Raw genomic sequence first — 25,430 nt, 5'->3', positions numbered from 1 at the left:
CCTGACGGCCCCTGACCCCTAACTGCCCCCTGCCGCCCCATCCAACCCCCCTTCTGCTTCCTGACTTCCCCCCGCGGGACCCCTGCCCCGTCCAACCACCCCTTCTCCCTGACTGCCCCCTGGATCTCCCGCCCCTAACTGCCCCCCACCGCCCCATCCAACACCCCCTCTCCTTCCTGACTGCCCCCTCGGGACCCTGCCCCATCCAACCATCCCTTCTCCCTGTCCCCTGACCACCCCCAGAACCCGCACCCCTCGCTGCCCCCAGCCACCCCATCCAACTCCTCCTCTCCTTCCTGACTGCCCCCCCAGGACCTCTGCCCCATCCAACCACCCCTTCTCTTTGACCGCCCCCAGAATCGCTGCCCCCATTCAACCCCCCCCGTTCCCTGCTGTGACGTTATTGACATAAACTGGGACCGTATAGATCATTGTTGCAACCAAGGTCCTGTAGTGGCACCCAAATCTTGTATAAAGGGGGTCAAATGGGGTGTCTAGGACAAGGTTATGGTTTACTGGTTATGATTATGCTGTCTATATGTGTGTATCAGTTTTGTAGTTGAAGTTATGAATATTGGCTCTATACTGTCTGTATGGCGAATATTGGCTCTATACTGTCTGTATGGCAAACTTATGCTATGCTTCTGGGTGACATCCCAGACAAGCTGAGATTAGCTCTGCCTACCTGCTTGATGGCCCATTAAGGACCATCAGCTATACAATGGACCCATTGAGAGAAGGCAGATAAGCCTTGTAACTCAGCAAAGTATGCAGGGACTGGCCCATGTGACTCCAGACTCCATTTTGCTGTAATTTTCCACAGTAAGAACAAAGAGGTATTCTTACACCTGGAAAAGACTATATAAGGCTGATGCCTCATCTCCATCTTGTCTTCAATCCTGCTTCATACCTCTGGAGGAACTTTGCTACAAGCTGAAGCTTTGAACAAAGGACTGAGGACCCATCCCAGCGGGGGATGTATTCCAGAGACTTGATTTGAACCTGCAGTTTATTCCATCGCTGCTGCAAGCCTGAACCAAGAACTTTGCCATTACTGTATGTAATTGATTCCATTTAACCAATCCTAACTCTCATCTCTATCTTTTTCCTTTTACGAATAAACCTTTAGATTTTAGATTCTAAAGGATTGGCCGCAGCGTGATTTGTGGGTAATACCTGATTTGTATATTGACCTGGGTCTGGGGCTTGGTCCTTTGGGATCAGGAGAACCTTTTTTCTTTTACTGGGGTATTGGTTTTCATAACCATTTGTCCCCATAACGAGTGGCACTGGTGGGAGTACTGGGAAATTGGAGTGTCTAAGGAGATTGCTTGTGAGACTTGCGGTTAGCCAGTGGGGTGAGACCGAAGTCCTCCTAGTCTGGCTGGTTTGGTTTGCCTTAGAGGTGGAAAAAACCCCAGCCTTGGGCTGTAACTGCCCTATTTGAGCAATTTGTCCTGAGTTGGCACTCTCAGTTGGGTTCCGCCAGAACCGCATTGTCACACCTGCCATCTGACCTCTCCGACCCCTATCCACACCCCTGCCCAACCCCCGCTCCCTGCACCCTCACCGCGCTGCCTGGAGCACCGGTGGCTGGTGGTGCGGCTGCACCATGACAGGCAGCTGCTCCGCCTGGCTGGAGCCAGCCACGCACCGCGCAGCACAGAGCACCAGGTAAGGCTGGGCGCTGCAGCTGCGCTGCCCCAGGAGCTCACCGCCCAGATTATTACACTGGTGGCTCAGTGAACTGAGGCTGCGGGGGAGGGGGAACAGCAGGGGAGGGGCCAGGGGCTAGCCTCCGGGTCCAGGAGCTCAGGGGCTGGGGAGAACGGTCCCGCAGGCCGGATGTGGCTCATGGGCCATAGTTTTCCCACCTCTGGTTTAAAGACTTCAAGGTGCAGAGAATCCTCCGTGCCCCACACTACAGAGGAAGGCGAAAAAACCCCAGGGCCTCTCCCTGGAGGAAAATTCCTTCCCGATCCCAAATATGACGATCAGCTAAACCCTGAGCACGTGGGCAAGACTCACCAGCCAGACACCCAGGAAAGAATTCTCTGTAGTAACTCAGATCCTACCCCATCTAACATCCCATCACAGGCCATTGGGCATGTTTACCTCTAATAGTCAAAGATCAATTAATTGCCAAAATTAGGCTATCCCATTATCCCCTCCATAAACTTATCAAGCTTAGTCTTCAAGCCAGATATGTCTTTTGCCCCCACTGCTCCCCTTGGAAGGCTGTTCCAGAACTTCACTCCTCTGATGGTTAGAAACCTTTGTCTAATTTCAAGTCTAAACTTCCTGATGGCCAGTTTATATCCATTTGTTCTTGTAAGTGTAAAGGAGTCTTATCTGTGGAGCCTTTCTAAAAGCTATCAGAGGGGTAGCCGTGTTAGTCTGAATCTGTAAAAAGCAACAGAGGGTCCTGTGGCACCTTTAAGACTAACAGAAGTACTTCTGTTAGTCTTAAAGGTGCCACAGGACCCTCTGTTGCTTTCTAAAAGTTGAGTGTTTAAACTCGTTTGCACTTTAATACGAGACTGCTAAAGGTCCCAGAAAGCATCAGACTTGTACATGTAGGGACTGTCCTGCTGTCACTTCAATATTAATCTGAAGTAATTTAATTGAAGACAACGGAGTTACATCTGTAATACATTACTGTAAAATCAAATTCAAGCCAATCTGTAAAAGTCTGTGGTGTTTACTTTTGGTTCACCTCACGTTCCCTTCACCCTTCCAAAAAACTGTCTGCCCTACTTTTATTTTTATTTTTTAAACCATGTGTGCAGCTCCAATAGTACTAGCTGGAATGTAAGTGCTAATATGATCAAGGCTCTGCTGGAAATATGGTTAAAAATATGGTACAAAAAATCATTCCCCCAAAACTTTTATCTGGAACTTTTATTTCTCATAATGGAGCATCTTGTCTGGATATTACTAATGATCATGGATCAGACCTGCTCATTTCACCACAGTGGAGACTGCTCAGGTTTTCCTCCTCACCCTGTCAACTCACCTTCAGATTTGCATTGCAGCAACATCCTCTGACCCCAGAAGATGATTTCCAAAGCTGAAACTATATGAACTAGTAGAAAACATTAATAAAACTATTACAGATTTTAGGATTAATACTTAGGCCTGGTCTACACTATGAATTTAATTCGAATTTAGCAGCATTAAATCAAATTAACCCTGCACCCGTCCACACAACGAAGCCATTTATTTCGAAATAAAGGGCTCTTAAAATCGATTTCTGTACTCCACCCCGACGAGCGGAGTAGCGCCGAAATAGATATTGTCATTTCGAATTAGGGTTAGTGTGGCTGCAATTCGATGGTATTGGCCTCCGGGAGCTATCCCACAGTGCACCATTGTGACTGCTCTGGACAGCAATCTGGACAGAACTCGGATGCACTGGCCAGGTAGACAGGAAAAGCCCCGCGAACATTTGAATTTCATTTCCTGTTTGCCCAGCACAGGAGAGCACAGGTGACCACAGAGAGCTCATCAGCACAGGTAACCATGCAGGCCGATAATCGAAAAAGAGCACCAGCATGGACCGTACAGGAGGTACTGGATCTGATCGCTATATGGGGAGAGGATTCAGTGCTAGCAGAACTTCATTCGAAAAGACGAAATGCCAAAACTTTTGAAAAAATCTCCAAGGGCATGATGGAGAGGCCACAATAGGGACTCAGAGCAGTGCCGCGTGAAAGTCAAGGAGATCAGACAAGCCTATCAGAAAAGAAAGGAGGCAAACGGTCGCTCCGGGTCAGAGCCGCAGACATGCCGCTTCTACGCTGAGCTGCATGCAATTCTAAGGGGGGCCGCCACCACTACCCCACCTCTGACGGTGAGTTCCGAGGTAGGGGTAATCTCATCAGCCACACCTGAGAATTCTGTGGACAGGGAAGAGGAGGAGGAGGAGGACGAGCTTGCGGAGAGCACACAGCACTCCATTCTCCCCAACAGCCAGGATCTTTTTCTCAGCCTGACTGAAGTACCCTTCCAAGCCAGTACCCATGACCATGACCTCACTCAGGTGAGTTTACCTTTTAAAATATAAAACATGGTTTAAAAGCAAGCGTTTTTTAATGATTACTTTGCCCTGAGGACTTGGGATGCATTCGCGGCGAGTACAGCTACTGGAAAAGTCTGTTAACGTGTCTGGGGATGGAGCAGAAATCCTCCAGGCACATCTCCATGAAGCTCTCCTGGAGGTACTCCAAAAGCCTTTGCAGAAGGGTTCTGGGCAGTGCAGCCTTATTCCGTCCTCCATGATAGGACACTTGACCACGCCATGCTAGTAGCAAGTAATCTGGTATCTTTGCATGACAACATCCTGGCAGCGTATGGTCTCGGTGTTTGCTGGCATTCAAGCAACATCCATTCTTTATCTCGCTGTGTAATCCTCAGGAGAGTGATATCGCTCATGGTAACCTGGTTGAAATATGGGAATTTAATTAAGGGGACAGAGGTGGCCCTTCCTACTGGGCTGTTTGCCTGTGGCTGAAAAGAAATCCTTCCCTGTAGTAAGCCAAGCGCGGGGGGTGGGAGGGGATTGGCGCTGAGCTTTTCACGTGTGGCTAGCAGAGATCTTCCCTGATACCAACCACGCGGTGGGGGGAGGGATAAAGCGATCATCCCAGAGAATTGGATGGGGGGTGGGGTAGTTTATTTTCTGCTGCTGAAGGTTAACAGGAAAACCGCAGCACTCAATGGGCTTTGCTTGGTATGTGGGAAAGGAGGGCACAGAAGCCGAAAGACAATGGCTTATCATGGCCGTATGCAAGCCGAATTCTGTTGCCCAGACCTGCGTCTGTGATCTCTAGCAGCAAAGCCACAGGCACTCAATATTAAGAGGCAAAATGCAACCTTGCACAGAAATCACATGTGCTATGTAATGTGAATAGTGTTGTTCACCGTGAAAGAGTATAAGCATTGTTCTGTAAAATGGATCTTTTAAAAATATTCTCTCCTTTTTTCCCTCCCTCCAGCAGCTGCAAATTTTTCAAGCCTCCCTCCTCCGTCCCGAAGGCTTTCTCAGATAAGGCGTCGGAAAAAGAGGACGCGAGATGAGATGTTCGCGGAAATCATGGAATCCACCCACAATGAAAGAGCTCATCTGAATGAGTGGAAGGACACAGTTTCAAAGTATAGGAAAGATGCCAGTGAACGTAAGGACATGAGGGACTAACGTGAGGAGAGAGACGCTCAAGATGAGAGGTGGCGGCAGGAAGATCAGAGGAGGCAGGATGCAACGCTGAGGCTGCTGCGTGAGCAAACAGATATGCTCCGGCGTCTGGTGGAGCTTCCGGAACGGCACCAGGATCACAGACTGGCACTACAGCCCCTGTATAACGCGCCTCCCCCTTCACCATGTTCCATAGCCTCCTCACCCAGACATATAAGAACATGGGGCGGGGGGGGGGAGGAGGCTCCGTGCACCCTCCCATTCCACCCCAGTGGACAGCCCAAGCAAAAGGCTGTCATTATTTTAACCTTTTTTTAGTGGCCTTTTCCTTCCCTCTGATCCTCCTCCCAAACCCCACCTGGGCTATCTTATCAGTTCTCTCCGTCTTTTTATAATCAATTAATAAAGAATACATGATTTTTAAATGATAGTGACTTTATTTCCTTTGAAAGCAAGCTATGATCGAAGGGGGAGGGTGGGTTGCCTACAGAGAATGAGTCAATAAAGAGGGCGGGTTATCATCAAGGAGAAACAAACCGAAATTTCACATGGTAGCCTGGCCAGTCATGAAACTGGTTTTCAAAGCTTCTCTGATGCACAGCACTTCCTGGTGTGCTCTTCTAATCGCCCTGGTGTCTGGCTGCACGTAATCAGCAGCCAGGCGATTTGCCTCAGCCTCCCACCCCACCATAAAGGTCTCCCCCTTACTCTCACAGAGATTGTGGAGCACACAGCAAGCAGCAATAACAATGGGCATATTGGTTTGGCTGAGGTCTGAGCGAGTCAGTAAAGTGCGCCAGCGACCTTTTAAATGGCCAAATGCACATTCCACCACCATTCTGCACTTGCTCAGCCTGTAGTTGAACAGCTCCTGACTCCTGTCCAGGCTGCATCCGTATGGCTTCATGAGCCATGGCATTAAGGGGTAGGCTGGGTCCCCAAGGATAACTATAGGCATTTCAACATCCCCAACTGTTATTTTCTGGTCCGGGAAGTAAGTCCCTTGCTGCAGCCATTTAAACAGAGTAGTGTTCCTGAAGACACGAGCGTCATGAACCCTTCCCGGCCAGCCCACATTGATGTTGGTGAAACGTCCCCTGTGATCCACCAGTGCTTGCAGCGCCACTGAAAAGTAACCCTTGCGGTTTATGTACTGGGTACCCTGGTGCTCCGGTGCCAAGATAGGGATATGGGTTCCATCTGTCGCCCCACCTCAGTTAGGGAATCTCATTGCAGCAAAGCCATCCACTATGACCTGCACATTTCCCAGAGTCACTACCTTTCGTAGCAGCAGCTCAATTATTGCTTTGGCTACTTGCATGACAGCAGCCCCCACAGTAATTTTGCCCACTCCAAATTGATTCCTGACTGACCGGTAGCTGTCTGGTGTTGCAAGCTTCCACAGGGCTATCGCCACTCGCTTCTCAACTGTGAGGGCTGCTTTCATCCTGGTATTCTGGCGCTTCAGGGCAGGGGAAAGCAAGTCACAAAGTTCCATGAAAGTGCCCTTAGGCATGCGAAAGTTTAGCAGCCGCTGGGAATCGTCCCACACCCGCAACACTATGCGGTCCCACCAGTCTGTGCTTGTTTCGTGGGCCCAGAATCGGCGTTCCACGGATAGAAACTGCCCCATCAACAACATGATCTCCAAAGCGCTGGGACCCGTGGTTTGAGAGAATTCTGTGTCCATGTCCATGTCCTCATCACTCTCGTTGCCGCGCTGCTGTCGCTGCCTCCTTGTCTCATTTTTCTGGTCCTGGTTCAGCATAAACTGCACGATAATGCGTGAAGTGTTTACAATGTTCATGACTGCTGTCTTGAGCTGAGCGGCTCCATGCTTGCCGTGGTATGGCGTCTGCTATGTTCACCCAGGAAAAAAAGCGTGAAACGGTTGTCTGCCATTGCTTTCATGGAGGGAGGGGTGAGGCTGTACCCAGAACCACCTGCGACAATGTTTTTTGCCCCATCAGGCACTGGGATCTCAACCCAGAATTCCAATGGGCGGGGGAGACTGCGGGAGCTATGGGATAACTACCCACAGTGCAACCCTCCGGAAATCGATGCTAGCCCCGGTACGTGGATGCACACCGCCGAATTAATGTGCTTAGTGTGGCCGCATACATTCAACTTTATACAATCTGTTTCCAAAATTCAAATTCTGTACATTTGGATTAATCCCGTAGTGTAGACATACCCTTAGTTTTATCATAAACATTTGAAGAGGGTATTTTTTGTATTGCTATGATTGTCAGGATAATGAGCCTTTGCTTGGAAATTGGTGTGTTAGGTTGTGACTGTCTTATTTTTTTTGTTTTTCAGAGTTTGCATTGTGAGGAAGTGTAAGTTAAAATATTGTTAATGAGTGAGTGTCATTGCCTCCTTTTTAAAATGGGTCATATTACTGAAAATCCCAACTTCTTGAATTGTATGCACACTGGGCAAATTTTTTATTACATGGTTAAACTAATCCAGATAGCTCTGGATTTATGGGCTTAGGGTAACATGACATCCTTGTCAATGTTTTCATTGCTTAGTTGGATAGTGGTAGCTGCCGAAGAACATAAACTGTAATAGACTGTATATGCAGGCAACTTTCAGTTGCAAGGAAGCATCCATCCACCTGGTTTTGTGGAGTTAATAACTGGAGTTTTAACTAGATTTTTACGATAACTGGTAATGTTGTGTGTGTTAGTGCAAACCCCTGTGGGGTGGAGATTCTTTTTGTGAATTGTCTGTATAGGAACATGTTGCCTCCAATTAAAAATATTGAGGATTTTCTGCTTCCACTGAATGTGAAATTCTTTTAAATGCCTATTTAGGGAATGAACATGTTAAGCATTCTTGCTGATTTCTGCACCAGTCTGTTTCCTTAAAGAGTGACCTGAGTGGGTTGTGTGACAATATTCTACCTTTGAACCTGGATAGTTAAGGAAGTTAGGTCATTCTATGTATTGTCATGTGAGAGACTTTCACATCCTAGCTACTGTGTAGTCATCTGTGATTCTCCAGAACTCCCTTTATCAGGAGGAGATGGTTACAAGGTTATTCTGAGAGCACGCCATGTGGAGTAAGCGTACTTTCTCTAGAAACACTATTTGGTATTGTAATCTGGCACGGACTCACCCCGCCGGCGCCTCCTGTTCGTTGTCTCAGGAATTAGCTCACCAGTCGGCACGCCCTCTGCAAGCCAGGTGTCCTCCCTGTCATTGGCCCCCGTGTCCCTCCCAGACCCCGGTGCCCTTGGCGTGGGTGCTGCCCCCCTGGCAATACCCCACTCTCTCTCTGGTCTCTCCACCCAGGGGAACCCCCATCCCCTATCCCTACCTTGCCTCAGTGTAAGGCTACTGCCAGTCACCAACTAGCCTCCGTTCCCTGGGGCAGACTTCAGTGTATGCCACTCATCACTGGCAAGGGGGGTTTGGCCTGCTGCCTTCCTCCACCCTCAGTACCTCTATGGGCCTAGAACCAGGCCCTACAGCCTGGGGAGGTCACCAGCCTGGAGCTCCCCTGCTCCTCTGGCTTTTCCCCGGCCCTGTCTCACTCCCAGGTACCTCTCAACCTTCCCCAGCAGCCAGGCCTCTGTCTCCCTTTACAGCTAGAGGAGAGACTGCTGAGCTTCTGGCAGCCCTGGCCTTCTTATAAGGCCCGGTTGCTCTGTTTGGGGTGTAGCTCCAGCTGCAGCCCCTTCCCCCCCCAATCAGCCGGGGTTTTGCTCCTTGCCCCAGCCCTCTGCAGGGCTTTTCCAACCCCTTCAGGGCTGGAGCAGGTGCTCACCCCGCTACAGGTATGCGCCATGTAGGAGTTACAAGATTTTTCAGCTTGATCTGTTTCTTGAAGGTATTTTAAATGTATGTTTACCTTAAATCTCCACTCCTGTGGGTGGGAGTTTATTTTGGTGAATATAGTGACATTTCGTTTATAAGAAAAGTGCTAATAGCTAGATGTCCAAGGGATTAGGTTGAGGTCATCTAACTAATTTGCTACACCTTTTGTAATTTGTTAAATAGATTAGAATGACTGCTGTACATTGTTTCGGTGCCTTGGGTGACATTCTTGTCCCATTGAATTTTATGGGAGTTTTATCATTGACTTCAGTGAGACCAGGATTTCATCCCTTGTTTCTTGGACTCATAAATTACATTAGGTATATAAACAGATTAAAGAGAACTTGAATGTGTCAGAATCTGGAAGATCTTATGGTTACTGTCATCTTGCCCTATTATTTTTTATTGTAAAGCACTTTCTACTGCTTCAGTGCTGGGCTCTAACAAGCAAACAAAATCAAACAGATTGAGAATGGTGTTTGTTTTTATGACATAGAACTGTTGCCCAGGAGTTTCTTGGCTGGCATCACAAAATTAATTTCACTCAATGGCTGTGATAAGTAACAAATTCAGATGTAAGAGAATGTTGCATCACATTAGTGTACCATCAAGTCCTCTGCATCTATCATCCTTTATCTCAAATAGTTGCTTTGCTTTTCAGACTATCAGACGCAAGTAAGCAGACCCTTTCAAGGTTATAACTGTTCATGCTTGAGTAATGCAATTCGTAAGAGTCTAAACACAACAAATCAAAATCCGTGAAATGACACATGGCTTCATGCTTCTCTAATTTTGAGAAAGTACCTATAGATTTCCATTCTTCCATTCCAGAGAGCCCTTGAAGGTATGTCAGGTATTTATAGTTATTGGAAGTCCAACTTGTACATGCCAGATTTAATGACTCTCACCTTTTCAAAACAATGGAAGGCCTTCCTGGGTAGCTGAGAAAATATTCCTTCATCATCTCAATTACTGGTTCACATTTGTTTATTGTGATGTGGCAAATACCAGTTGTCATTTTACTGTTAGACCTAATTATCCCCCAACAACTCTTAATTTCTTTCCACCTTCTCTGTCCTTTCTGCCCCATAAACAATGTATATATGCTTGTGGTGCTTTCATTTTGGATTAAACCAAAAAGATGTGTATAAAAAAAAAAAAAAAAAAAAAAAACAGGATTAAATGACTTCATTTAAGAGGAATATTGTAGTTTAATTATTCAGGGATTTATTCAGATTGTGAGCTTCCACTGAACTTTCTTGTAGAGTGTCTCAATACAGTCATGCTTTTAAAACGAAAAACAAAACTTATTTTTGCAAGTAGAGGAAAATATATATTAAAAAAAACCATAGCTGCTTATACTCAGATTACATTAGTGCACTCCAAATAACAGAATAAAATCAGAACATAAAATGAAATCTGAGACCGTACCAAAATTAAATTAATTTCAGGATTTGCTGAGACCTAGTGAAATAATGTATTTTGACATAGGTGAGCTGAGACAAACCAGAAAATGCCAAAGTCTGGGTACCTTCTATTTGTTAGAAATGTCAGAAATTTGTAATAATGGATGTCCAGCTAGTTAATGTCAGTGGTATTGATGCCTCGTTTTTCCCAAACAATGCACCATTTCTTTTCATTTAATGATTTTCACTGTTGAACTGCTACATTAAAATCTGATCCATGCTGCATGAATTCCAGAATTTTACTATTTATTTACTTATTTATTTTGATTTCAACATTTAAAAAATAGAATATCTATCCCAGGATGTAGGCAGTCTTGGCAAATAATTGAAAATATTTGAAAATATAATCCAACAAAAATATTAGCGGTCTTCCTCTGCCCAAAAGAAGCTAGTCCACAAAACCCTAATCTCCCTGCACAAATACAGATCTCTGAAATATTCCAAGATTTCTGCAGCTTTCTTAAATGAAATGACCTTTCTCTGTTCCTGTTTTAAAATAACAAACACCTCTGCACTGTTCTAATTGGACCACACAGGCTGCAGTATACACACGAGATATGCACCATTAGTTTCTGCTGTAACAGATTATTGGGGAGATCTGGAGATGGACATAAACAACAGGATTGGGGGCCTGGCAACTGGAAGCTTTTGCTCTTTTATCCTCCCCACACCCACTTTAAAAAACAAAAATAAAACAAACCCCAAAACATCAACATCCTTCCCACTTCACAAAGATCAGTTGTTCTCTTAAAGACCTATTACATTCATTCTTTCCTTTAAACGGGGGCTGACCATATGATTTTGTAATTAAATGTTGCTAAAGAATGCTAGCAGAAATCTGCTTTTTTATGGAAGAATACGTGGGCAGGAGTTTGTTGTGTTCAAAACTCTTGCTGTTTGAAAAAATGCTTTGCCATTCTTCCATATTTTTAAAATCGTTTTCTCTTTGTGGAGTGCTGTAAAGGAAATATGAGTTGTTTCTTTATAATAAACTGCAAGATAAGTGGTTACTGGACTATATTTGCACTTGCAGTCATTCATCGTGTTCTACCTTAAATAATTACAAGGAAAGCTTGTCAAGGGAATTGATTATGGACCCTGTCCTCTTTGCATAAACTTTCTTCTTTCCAGCCACATTACCCTTCCTCTAATTCTAATCATCTTTCTCTTTTAGCATTGAAATGTCTGATTTTCATAGGCAGAGTTGTGATTTGAGGGGGATTTTTAGCCTTATGTTACTTTTACATTATTATTGAAAATCAGAATAGATGTAAGCACTGACTGTTCTGATTGTGCATCCATAATTTCTCATTGAAACAATCCTCTTCTCTCTCTCTCTCTCCCTCCCACACACATTCACACACACAAAATGTAATAATTCTAGCAGCATTTATTAGTAATTTCATTCTTTGAGGCAGTGAAGATATTTGACACATATTAACAAAAGAAATTAGAAAGCATTTATATCTATATCTATATATCTAGAGAGAGAGATCTTGATTAAATGTCTTAATATAGTGCAGAAGGTCTAGTAATTAAACAAAAACCTTCTTTCCTTCCTTCCTTCCCAGACTGATATACTCTACCTGTTATAGAGCACTTTACAGCTTGCTTAATATAAAAATAGAAATATAGCAAAACCTGTCTTAATATGCTTCCCCTCTAATTAGTGCAGGGTTTCATCTTATGGTTCTCGCAATTTCTTGATTATTAATACCTTTTATGGTCTCATGATACCTGATGGGGAAGAAAAACAATATGGGCTTACCATTAACCTCTTGACTGTTTTCAAACATACAGGGTCAAGTAATTCTGGCTTTCTATTGATTCCAGTGGAATAATTTAGGACTAACAGTGAAATGATTATGTGAAGAATGACTTGCCCAAGATTAGGGAAGTGACGATTCAGTTTCATCCTTCACCTTCCTTGATAGTTCAGAAAATGAAAATGCTCAACCCTGTTTACTGTTTTCCCAAATTACACTCTCCTTGAAATATTAACAATTTGATTTTTGGGTTTTGTTTAGGGAACTATCCAGTCTGAGCCTGAAAAGTGAGAGTCTACTTGTTACTATGGATTCCTGAGACAAGCTATTGCCAAGGTAACTTCTTTCATTGTCCTATGCAATTCATTATCATCATCATCATCATCACTCCCATAACTGCATTGGTCATTGGGGCACCGTCATTGATGAGCAATCAACCAATTGTCTCCACCCCTGATGATTGTGTGTCAGTACTTGAGTCTCCACAAAGTCCATTCCTGTCCATTCTTTTATCTTGTCAATCCATCTGTTCTGTCTACCACTTCTCCTCTTCCCCTGTACTATCCCTTGGAGGATGATCTTGGATAGGCCAGACGATCCTGTTATGTGGCCGTACCACTTCAGCTTGCGCTTCTTCACGGTTGTCAGGAGGTTTTCATATAACTCAGCGCATTGGGTGATGATGTTGCGGATCTCTTCATTAGTGATATGGTCGAAGTAAATGCCCAGGATTTTACGGAAGCATCTCCTCTCTACTACCTGTATTTTCCGTTCAAGTTCTGCCATAAGGGTCCATGTCTCCCATGCATACAGAAAAATGGAGATGACGAATGTGTGCAGCAGTTTCAGTTTGGACTCCAAGGAAATGTTCTTATTCCTCCAAATTGTCTTTGGCTTTGCCACTGCTGCTGTTGTTTGTGCAGTTTTCGCCTGAATTTCTGCCTTTGATCCTTCATCAGTGATGATTGCCCCCAAATACTTGAACTGTTTCACTGTCTCCAGCTCTTGTCCACTGACAGTGATATGTGAGCTGATCCCATCACGTTTGTTTGTCATCAGCTTGGTTTTCTCTGCACTGATTTCCATGCCCTATTTTGCAGAGGTTTCATCCAATCGTTTCGCAAGGTTGGCAAGTTCATCTTTGCTGCCTGCCAGGCCATCAATGTCATCAGCGAACCAAAGATTTGAGATTGTTCGCCCCCAATGCTGACTGTGATATATGATCTTCTAGGGCATCAGTCATTATGCGCTCCAAGTAGATGTTGAACAGTGTGGGTGAAAGAAGGCAGCCTTGCCGGACTCCAACAGTGGTGAGAAACCACTCTCCTGTTGTGCCATTGATGAGAACTGCACTGCTGGCCTTGGCATACAGTTGTTTAATGGTAAGAATAAGCTTACTACCAACATTGTACTTCTCTGGGCAACCATGAAGAGCTTTGTGCCATACTCCGTCAAAAGCCTTCTTGAAGTCAACAAAGACATGGTAGATGTCCTGCTGGTGTTGTAAGTACTTCTCACATAGAACACGAAGATTGAAAATCTGTTCTGTGGTACTTCTTCCAGCACGAAAGCCAGCCTGTTCTTCACCGATGATATTGTCTGTTTGTGGCTTCAGTCTGTTCAATATGACTTTCAACATCTCTTTGCTGGGATGGCTAATTAAGCTTATGGTCCGGTAATTTTGACACAATTGCAAGTTGGCAGAGTGATGATTAGTGACAGTGTCCACATGGGGGGCCACTCACCGGTCTGCCAGATCTTGATGCAGATCTTGGTGAGTACATCTATTACTGTTTCTCCTCCGAATTTCATCAATTAGGCTGGGATGTTGTCAATACCTGTAGCCTTTCCGTTCTTGAGTGATTTCACATCTGTCTCCACTTCTTCACATAGTATTGGAAAGTCATCCTCCTCTGTTGAATCTGGGATGTCTAAGACACTAGGATCTCCATTTGTCTGGTGGTTGTATAGACCAGAGCAGTAGTTTGTCCACCTATTGATGATGTCCCTTTCTTCGGTAAGACTGTTCCCTTCTTTGTCTTGAATTGCGTTAGCTTTGGTCCATCTTTTCTTCATCAGATCTTTTACAACCTGGAAGGCTCATTTGCTATTTTTATTATTGATACACTCTTCAATTTTAGAGCACTGTTTTTCAATCCGTATCTTCTTGGCCACCTTCATTCCTTTCTTGATCTTTCTGGCAATTGCTCTGTATTTATCAGCTCCCTCAGTGCTGTTCTTGTCTCTCTTAAGTTCTCTTCTAATGTCACACATTTGTAGTATTTCATTTGTGACCCATGGTTTTGTCCTCCTACAGTGTTTCCCAAGGATGTTCATTGCTGCCTCATTCATGACAGCGTTGAAATTGTTGGTCGTTGTTTCTATGTCTTCCTCTAGAGCAAGCAGCGGGGCAAATTTTCTCACAATCGTTGCTTGGAATGACTCTGCAATGTTTTGGTCTCTGAGTCTTTCTAAGTCAAACTTGGTTCTGGTGAACTTTGGCCTGACAATTTTTCTTAGTTGCAGCCAAAAATTTAGCATCACACGATTGTGTTCACTTCCAATATCAGCACCAGGGAAGCTCCTTGTTTTAGCTCTGTTAATCCCAGAACGAAATCGGTTTTGTACCATGATGTAGTCGATCTGGCTGTGATGTAGACCATTAGGTGCGTGCCTTTTTGATCATCTGGGTGCTTTATGTGCTCCTAATGTGTTTGCAAGAACCAGATTGTTATAGCTGACACACTCCAAAAGTCTCAATCCTCTCTCATTGGTTACAGCATTACAGAAAGGGCCACAATAATCTCACCAATCTGCCTGTGCATCAGTACCCACTTTAGCATTCCAATCTCCTTGTACAATCAGGATATCTTTCTTGTGTACCTTATCAATGATGTCTTGGAGCTGATTGTAAAAAAAAATCTTCAATTTGATCATCGTCATAGTCTGCTGGTGTCTTTTTTTTCCCTTTTTTCCCCCCCCCCTGTCTACAAAGTCATGGCCTGGACCAAGTATTGTTTATTCAAGGAAAACTTTAAGATAACATTCTTTAATTGAGAGCACTCTCAACTGGCTTATTCTCCTGGCTGATATAATGGGTATAAGGAAAGAGGTAAACATATGGTGAGGCATCCACTAGAGGATTAAAAAGGTTTTTAGAAATCCTGCAGAACCAGGTTTCCCATTAAAATACCTGTTACGTTGTGATCAACGTGTGTCGTTGTCTACATCTGCTCTTCATCTAAATCACTTTGGAACTATCCAAACTCAGAGTTATAGGTAGAAAGGAACACAACTTCTTGATCTTCTGTCTTATTTTCAGAATTCATCATTGGCATAATAAACAAAAGAAGCTCTTCAGATCATAGAAAAGAAGGGGCATAACAAAATGCTAAAAGGTTATGATGCCTTAAATATTGTATATACTATGTTTCTCAAGTACAATATGCAGGAATTCTTCACTAGTTTCACTAGACACTGCAATAAAGCATCATTAGTAAAAGGTGCAATATTTAATGTTTTATATATCTTTAAACATAGAAGAATATAACCTTCCTCTGTTCCTTAAGAGACTGTGTCAACTAACTTGCACGTGTATATTTAAAAAAAAAAAAAAAAGGGATTTGGATGTTAGTGCTCAATTTTTGTCTTTACAGCCAGAGCTTATGTGTGTATTTTAAGAGGATGGTGTTGCAGAGGGGCTCCGTCCTGGGGCAGACCCCCAGGGGATTCTGGGTGACTCAACCATAATGTCTCCTGAGTACTTGGGGAGTGCATGCCAAAGCAGGAAATGTGACTTCCCACCTTGCCAATATCATTCCTCCTTACTCATATGGACGTCGTGCAAGGTTATGTTGCTTTTGGCTTCTCTAATTCTGATGTCAGAGGTAGACACTGCTGGCCCTTGTGCACTGGGGGCCAGATTCAGTGCCATAGACTAGAGGTCAATGGGAATCTTTTCTTTCATTTCTATAGGTGCTAGATCAGGATGTGCAAGGATCAATATAATGGCTTCCCCTTGTCCATGTGCACAAGAGAGTGAGGGGCATGCATACATGGTTATTCAGGCCTAGATTTTTTTGGTGTTGGGCTCTAGAAAAGTTAATGTTTAAAGTGAACATATGTTGTCTTACAAAATGCTGATTACAAAATTTGGAGATTATTTGTAGAGTTTTCTTTGAGGTTACCCTTTTTGATTTTTGTTTGTGTTTCCAGGCAAACTGCTAAACCCAGTAAATGCTTTTAACAGTAAATGCTTTTAGTGGTTGTCTTGAAACTGAAATTTTCATCATGAAGGTCAGTCACGGATTAAAATGAGTGGGTGAAAATATCCTCGTTTATAAATAAAGTCTGTGTGTATGTTTGTATTTTACAGTTCCGTTTGTTGTAGCTTTATTTTTTTTCTCCAAGCTTTAAATTTCCCTTTGTTTGGGCAAATTGACCTAAACATCTAGTGTACATGCTCAGTTGTGGCAATAAAAGGACACTAATGTAGGCTCAGTAATTGCTTGAAGGACTGTAATTCAAATTTCTGCTTACCTGATGCAGGTAAAAATCTGCTGCAGATGACTAGTAACTGCGGTCTTAATGGTGGTACTAGAACTGCCAAACTGCAACAACTGCTTCCCTGAGTAATCAGAGTTCAGACTGCTCTATTTATCTGCTGTATTTAATGATTTAACATTATTAGAGGATGATGGTCAATCATCCTTTTGGCTGTATGTCTGGGATGATTCCAGTGGTCATATAAGTGAGGATTTTGACGTTAGACCAAAAGGAAGTAGTGTTATGTTGCTAACCAAGATTATATGAACTGATTATTCAGTTACCAATTTAAAAAGACTAGTGTTGGATATGTATTGAATACAAAGTGCCCTTAAATGTACTCGGGGTACTGCATCATCAATTAAAATACAAAACACTTGAAAACATGGAACAAATAATATTAAAAGTGACTTTAAAAAAAGCATAATAAATGTTTGCAGTAAATTCACGTTGGTTGTCATTGTTTTTTGTGCATGATCTGGGAATTCCTAATATTTCAAATATTCTTTAAAACCATTTGTAAAGTCCTGGGTTGGAATTTCAGAAACCCTGAGTGGTTTGTTTAAAATGTCAACTCCCCGCTGATAAAATTAGTAAGAGATTCTTTCTGTTCTGTCATATTTTGTTAGTGTTTGGGATTTCTTTTTCATTCTTTGTACACATTTTGTTTATAAGATATAATCAAGCCAAGTCATTTCCAAATTTTGCTTGAAAGGTTTGTTTTGAAAGGGTTCCTTCCTCTCTCTAAATTAACCTCTTGAGGTTGGAACCAAAAATCAGGCTTGTTTTGTTTGGCTGTGAAAGCTTTTTCTGCAGTTCAGCAAGTCAGCAGCTGCAGAGCACCAATGCTTATGTGATACAAAATCTCCATGTTTTTGCAGCACCCTTGTTCTAGTGAGGACTAACTCTTCATGAGATTCCAAATATTATGGAGGTGAGTGAGTTGTCATAAAATGCCTATAAATCAAATAAAATAGGGTACCATGCAGCAGTTGCCCTTAAAAGAAGAGATGCATATTTCGTGGTACTCTTGGTAATTTCAAGAGTTGGTCTACTAACTGACACACCTTGTTGTTTGATTTATGTTCACAGATTGCCTGATTAGCTGTTGCTGACAATCTTCTATGTTTTTACTTTTCATACATAGCCTGCACAATTTAGATTATTTCTAATATGTAGAAAATCAATTTTTGAGCTGTCAAAATGCTAGGTAGGTACATGGGCTTGAGCATAGATAATAATCAGACAGTTGCATTGAGCATCTGGTCTGGTTGTTTATAAGTAGGAGCTCCAGTCAAGAAGGGGCTACCTACCATCAGTAAAAAATAGAACAATTCTGATTAATAAAGTATCATCATTTTATTCCTGAACTAGGCTAGAGTAATTATTAAACCACAGGTTACGTGGCTGAATAAATCTGTGTTTTGGACACTTGGAACAAGATGTAGTGCTGCACAGAAAGAAAAAACATCCTTTCTAAATAATATCTACTTATTTTTTCAAATGCTCTGTATAAAGTTCTCATAACCTTTCCTTCCCACAAATACACACATAACTAGGTAAAATTATTGTTCTATACTGTAATTAATATTTTGCTGACTATATTAAGTTATGAAAACATGTTTAGAGGCATTCATCGTCCTCACACTTCCATGGAACCAGAACCCTGACTGCAATACTGCTTTTGAGTCTTTCACTAATACTCATAAAATGATACTTAATCTGATACATTATACCCTGTTTAGAAATGGAAAACTCTGTTAAAGTCGTTGAATAATGAGGGAGTGATCTGAAAAGCTTAATATGGTATTGTTCAGCCTTAAGGGTTTATTCTTGGAGATTTGAATTCAGGAAATGACACTGTTATATAAGAATTGGAGCAACCAAAAGGAAAAGGGATTAATATACTCAAAGTTTGGGGCGACCAGGGATGGGCTGAGTTTGTTGGTTTTTTCGGTAAAGTAAAAAAATCTGCCCCCCAGCCATCTGGAATCAAATCTTTTAGTTCTGAGCATAACATGAATTCAGTATCCCTGCAAATAATGTTGGTGGATTCTGCATATAAATTGGCAAACAGTCTTTACATTTTGTAAGAGAGATTTTGTGCAGAGATATATATAGCTCATTCAAAAGACAGGGGCATGTTTGGCTTCTGGCATTCTCTTTTAGTATACTCATTAGAATGCAAAAGTGATCTTGCTAATTGAGCTCAAAAGAAGCCTTAAATGATTACATTTTTTTACCATTCCTAAGTTTGAGTTACACTTTCACAAGTGCATGTCTCAGTACTCTTCCTATTTGATTTCTGTGCTTTCATATAAAGATATACATGCATTTATATAAAGATTGAGAGGTTCTGAGGTTAAAAAAAGTTAAAAACACTAGTGCCATTTACAGAGAGACTTGACTTATCCTTTTGCTTACTAAGAAAGTGCGGACTTACTTGATTACTTCACTGCATGCAGCAACTTTCACAGTAGACAAAACAGATACTGTCAAACCATTGCAGATTTGCTTGTCTTCTAAATTAAATCTCCAACATGACAGACGAAAGCCCCCAAGAAAGATTGCTATCCTCCAAAAAAAAGTCTTTCAGTAATCCTGTTACATCTGGATATTAGGAAAGCACTGATTTTGGTTGTGAGCGGAAGACCCATATATGGAAATAGTGTTTAAATTATGGGTGGAGATATGAATACTTATCCAGATAAATTCCACCACTGGTGCAAAATGAGTAGGAGAAATCTGCCTCCTCAGTTTCTACTTTATTCAGAGAGATGCAGAGACACGTTTTAGTAACTACATTTAAATGTAAACAGCTAGTTGCCTAAAAATAACAAAGGACATAAACTGAACAAGTATCAGAGGGGTAGTCGTGTTAGTCTGGATCTGTAAACAGCAACAAAGAGTCCTGTGGCACCTTACAGACTAACAGATGTATTGGAGCATAAGCTTTCGTGGGTGAATACCCACATCGTCAGACGCATGACATGAGCAGACCGAGAGCGGAGTGGGACAAAGCAATTGCCCTGCAGGGAGGGGGAGCAGCAGAGTGTCTGGCTCACCATGGCTGGGAGAAGGATGACGCCCAAGATCCTGGCAGCCAGGAGTCACCTCCTGCCTGTCAGCTTTGCTCCCTTCTTCGGGCAAGCTTTGCACAGCACCAAGGGGGATCTGGAGCTGCCACGATAGGAGGCTGCGGGGAAGTTTTGGGGCAGGCTCCCACTTGCCACCCTGACCGTGCATGCTGCCCAGGAGCTCCTGCATATGTAGCCCCCGGAGGGTGGGGGTGGGGGCAGAGAGCGGCTTCGTTGCAGGGCAGAGAAGCAGTTAGGGTGTTGGCCACGCTGAGCTGGGAACTTTTCTGCTCCCCTTCCCTGCAGGGCAGCTGCTTAGTCCCCACTCTGCTCTCCCCACCTGCCAGCTTTCTACTCTCACAAACTGAACACTATTGCCCCGCCCCTGCCCAGCCACTTCTCTGAGGTCCTGCCCCTTGCTCACTCCATCCCCCTCTCCTTCTGTCACTCGCTCTCCCGACCCTCACTCATTCGCTTGGGGTGGGGCCAGAAATAAGAAGTTCAGGGTGTGGGAGGGGCCACCGGGCTGAGGCAGTGGGTTGGGATGCAGGAGGGGGTGAGGGCTCCGTCTGGGGGGTGTGGGCTCGGGTGGGGCCAGGGATGAGGGGTTTCAGGTGCAGGAGGGGGCTCTGAGCTGGGGGGTGGAGCTGAAGGGTTCCAGAGTATGGAAGGGGGCTCTGGGCTGAGGCAGGAGGCTGGGTTGTAGGATGGGGGATGGGCTTTGGGCTGGGGGTGCGGGTTCTGGGGTGGGCCAGAAATGAGGGGTTCAGGGTGTGGGAGGGGGCTTTGGGCTGGAGCAGGATTTTGGGGAGGGTGAGGGCTCGGGGGTGGAACTGGGGTTTGGGGTGGAGGAGGGTGCTCTGAGCTGAGATTGAGGGGTTCAGAGAGCGGGAGGTGGATCAGGGCTGGGGCAGGGTGTTGGGGTATGAGAGGGGTTCAGGCTCCGGGCAGCGCTTACCTCAAGCAGCTCCTGAAAGTAGTGGACTGTCTCTCTTCCGGCTCCTACATGGAAGCACAGCCAGGCAGATCTGCGCGGCGCCCTGTCCACAGGCACTGCCCCTGCAGCTCCAATGGGCTGCGGTTTCCGGCCAATGGGAGCTATAGAGCTGGTGCTTGGGGTGGGGGCAGCGCTCAGGGCCCCCTGGCTGTCCCTACGCGCAGGAGCTGCGGGGAGGGGGTGGAACATGCCGTTGCTTCCGGGAGACGGGTGGAGTCACATCAGAGAGAGAGCCTGCCTTAGTCCCATTGCACTGTCGACCGGACTTTGGAGTGTGGGAGGGGCTGGGGCTCATGGCTGAGGCAGAAGGTTGGGGTGCAAGGAAGGGTGAGGGCTCTGGCTGGGGGTGTGGACTCTGGGGTGGGGCCGGGAATGAGAGGTTTGGGGTGCAGGCTGCCCCAGGACTGTGGTGGGGAGAGAGGCCAGGGGGGAGGGTCTCTTGCTATCGCAGTTCAAGGCCGGGGGAAAGATGCCTCTCCCCAGCAGCTCTGGCTGGGCCAGGGGAGGGGCACTTCTGCACAGCCGCGGAAGCTGGGCCTGTCCCCCTTGTGCTGCTGGCTTTGTACAGTGGAATCCCAATTATCCTATCTAATTGGGATGGGGGCCAGATTGGATAACCAAAAATCCGAATAAATCAGAGAATAGGCGGCTGGGGCTTGGGCTGTCAGCCCCGCCGCTCATTCTCTGGGTTATTTGGATTTTTGGTTATCCGGGCTGGCCCCAGATCCAATTAGATCGGATAATCTGGGTACAACCACCAGCTGCCCACGGCTTAAAGCAGGAGCTCTGCGTGGCTGGTGGTTTGGTTAATGAGGAAAGCCATATAATGGAGGCTCGGCTAAATGAGGTTCTGCTGTAGTAGGGGTAGTCAATAGGGAGACCAAGGACCAAATTGTTGGGTTTTTTATTATTTTCCCTGCAGTTTGGCCTTGACTATACCGTGGCCAAGAAATTTGGACCTAGACAAAAAAATAGACTACCCCTGTTCTACAATATATCACTCTGAATATCTTACTGTACTTTGAAGATACATTAAATTGCTTCATTGGTCTGAAATTCTTTGCAAGGCCTCCTTATATGACTGGATATATCATTATTGCTTGAGAGCATTAAATACAAACTTTTAAAAAAGGTAATGATTTCCTAAAAGTGTAAGCAGAATTGGATTTCATTGTTAATCTAGTTGACATCAAACAGCTCTCAACTGCAAACCCCATTGCCAGTACAGCTGGCATCCTTTTTTGGCAGTCTAAGCAGATGCCAAAGATCAAACAAGCATTTGTGATATGCAGAATCCTCTTTTCCTGAGTCCCACCAGGCCACTGGTGAGAAACATAGGGGCACTATGGTGGAAACTTTCATTGCTGCTGCCTGTACTCTACCTACTTTATGGATGTAGGACTTTAATTTAGTGTCATCATTCTGGCACTTAAAGAACCCACTAAAAAGTACATTAAAAGAAGAGGTCTGATATTTTAAAGGATCTGTTATTGTGCTAAGTCCTGAAGAAGCTATATGTGAATATATTTGCATCTATTGTAAAGTATTAAATTCCTTCAGAAGCCTCTGTAGTGCACTTCAGTTCTTCCTTAAGCATAAATCTTTCTCTTGCCACTTTTAATATGTGCATATTTATATCTTCTTTCCTTACTACACTTCCATAAGTTATAGGAAAACACATCTTTATGAACTCTGGGAAAATGTTTCTGTGCACTTTAAATTACTGGTATTCTAATTTAAAAAAATTTTATACTTCAAAAACAAACATATATTGTAAGTCACTGCAAATATACACATTCCACACACAGTATACAAACAAAGATGTAAGTGATCTTCAGTTAAGAGAATTTTAGTTAACTGGAATTATATCTCCTAGGGACATGAAAATAAAATCAGCCTCCTTCCTTCTGCAAGGCTGGCTGTGATATTGGTTCCCATTCCTAAAATATAGCAGGGTCATGGGTTCGTGCCCTATGTTGGGTGTTTGATCTTGGGATAGGGATAGCTCAGTGGTTTGAGCATTGGCCTGCTAAACCCAGGGTTGTGAGTTTAATCCTTGAGGGGGCCATTTAGGGATCTGGGGCAAAAATTGAGCAGGGGGTTGGACTACATGACCTCCTGAGGTCCCTTCCAACCCTGGTATTCTGTGATTCATTCTGTCTGATATGTTCAAAGGAGCACCAAGGAGAACAAAGCCTATTTAAAGCAAGTCAGTCTGCAAAGCAGCTACCATCTTATACAGTAATCCTCACTTAATGTTGTAGTTACGTTCCTGGAAAATGTGACTTTAAGCGAAACGATGTTAAGCAAATCCAATTTCCCCATAAGAATTAATGTAAATGAGGGGGTTAGGTTCCAGGGAATTTTTTTTTCACCAGACAAAAGACTACATATAACTCTCTCTCTCGCACTCACTCACACACACACACACACACACAGTATAAGTGATGATGATTGTGAAGTTTGGTTGAGGTGGAGGAGTCAGAGGGTGGGATATTTCCCAGGGAATGCCTTATTGCTAAATGATGAACTAGCAATTGGCTGAGCCCTGAAGGGTTAACACTCTCACTCTACAAGGCAGCAGGAATGGAGGGAGGGGGAGACAGCATCTCAGACAGAGACACACACCCTGTGTGTGAGAGAGAGAGAGAGATGCACATTTCCCCTTTAAGTACACTGCCTTGTTAATTAGATCAGCTTGCTGAGACCGCAGCTGCTGCCAGCAAGCTCCCTCCATCCTGAGCCCTGTCGTGTGACTCCCTCCCCCCCCCCGCTCTATGGAAGATGGGGTAAGCGGGGTGCAGGAGCAGGGAGACACCCTGACATTAGCCCCCCCTCTTCCTGCCCTCCCCCCTGCACAGCAAGCAGGAGTCTCGGGGAGCAGCTCCAAGGCAGAGGGCAGGAGCAGCACATGGCAGTGGGGGGAGGGACAGCTGCAATTGCTAGCCTGCTGGGCAGCTGCTGCACAGGGAACTCAGGGAAGCGGGGAGCTGATAGGGGGGCTGCCGGTCCACCCTGATTCCAAGCCCCCACCAGCTAGCTGCAACGGGCTTCTCTTCCTGCAAGCAGTGGACAAAGCAGGCGGCTGCCAAACGACGTTAGAAGGGAGCATTGCTCAACTTTAAATGAGCATGTTCCCTAATTGATCAGCAATGTGACAACAAAACAATGTTAACTGGGACGACTTTAAGTGAGGAGTTACTGTATAACTTAAGCAACAGCTCCCCTGATTATCCAAACTGCCCTTTGTCACAGTTCCTGAGTTAACTACACCTCTGACATCCCCCACCCCATGGTCTCCTGAAGAACACCCCAGGTATGTCATGGGATTTCTCTTTTTTTTATTTATTGTATTTTTCAGAGGCACATAGAGTGTTCATATAGGTGTTTCTAGTTTTATACATAGACTTTAAGGCCAAAAGGGACCATCATGATCATCTAGTCTGACCCGCACATCGCAGGCCACAGATCCCATTCCTGTAAAAGACCCATAACCAATGGCTGAGTTACTGAAGTCCTCCGATAAGTCCATCTAAGTAACCGTTTTATTCCATTACTACACTGGAGTCCTTCCCATTGGAATTTTGGAGTGGTGGTAGAAAGTGGAGAGTAGAAGAAGATACAGTTAATGTATTTTGAGTATATAAATAAGATTACAGTAAGATTACTTCACCTACTGTCCACCTCTTGGAAAAGTGCTTCTCACCAACACTTTGAGTCCTCCTCCTTCCCCACTCTTACAAGCTTGTCCTAAGATGTGTTGTGTGTGTTTTGTTTTGTTGTTGAAGATAATTGAATATATTCTTGCATTCGAATCATTGTCTCTCTCTGCCCGCTAACTATGGAATATGAAGTGTCCCTGCAACAGATTCTCTTGACAGTCAATCAGGGCTATTTAAAGTCATACATTTTGAGTGAAGCAAAATAGAGTACTTTGAAAAGCGACTGAGTAAAAGTGGCACATAGGGCTCAGTTTTGTGTCTGTTATCTCTTACGTCACATCAAATTTGCTTAGGTTAAGAAGTAGTATTTTTTCGTTTTCACAGTCCTGTAAGGTCAGCTTGGGATCTGAGAATCAAGCTGTATTTGTTTTGGCTTTTATCACCAATAATAAAAATTCTGCAAGTACTACTTAGGTCATGGCTGGATAATCGTACTCAGAGAGTGGTTATTAATGGTTCCCAATCCTGCTGGAAAGGCGTAACGAGTGGGGTACCGCAGGGGTCTGTTTTGGGACCGGCTCTGTTCAATATCTTCATCAACGACTTAGATATTGGCATAGAAAGTACGCTTATTAAGTTTGCGGATGATACCAAACTGGGAGGGATTGCAACTACTTTGGAGGACAGGGTCATAATTCAAAATGATCTGGACAAATTGGAGAAATGGTCTGAGTTAAACAGGATGAAGTTTAACAAAGACAAATGCAAAGTGCTCCACTTAGGAAGGAAAAATCAATTTCACACATACAGAATGGGAAAAGACTGTCTAGGAAGGAGTACGGCAGAAAAGGATCTAGGGGTTATAGTGGACCACAAGCTAAATATGAGTCAACAGTGTG

General features: G+C 44.2%; 1 protein-coding gene across 5 annotated transcripts in view; it reads left to right on the top strand.

Moving 5' to 3' along the window:
* Positions 1–25,430, top strand: part of PEAK1 (pseudopodium enriched atypical kinase 1) — a 216,450-nt gene that overhangs the window by 35,007 nt on the left and 156,013 nt on the right. For 4 of the 5 annotated variants that reach the window (XM_054041613.1, XM_054041614.1, XM_054041609.1 and 1 more), the window contains one exon: positions 12,512–12,586. The exons of the other annotated variant lie outside the window; for it this stretch is intronic. The gene's annotated coding sequence lies outside the window, so the exon portion shown is untranslated. The remainder of the gene's footprint in view (positions 1–12,511; positions 12,587–25,430) is intronic. 5 annotated transcript variants of the gene reach the window in all.

Source organism: Malaclemys terrapin, chromosome 10, assembly GCF_027887155.1.
Source record: "Malaclemys terrapin pileata isolate rMalTer1 chromosome 10, rMalTer1.hap1, whole genome shotgun sequence".
Taxonomy (NCBI): Eukaryota; Metazoa; Chordata; order Testudines; family Emydidae; genus Malaclemys; species Malaclemys terrapin.
The sequence above is the reverse complement of the archived record's forward strand: the minus strand, read 5'-3'. Positions and strand labels throughout refer to the sequence as shown.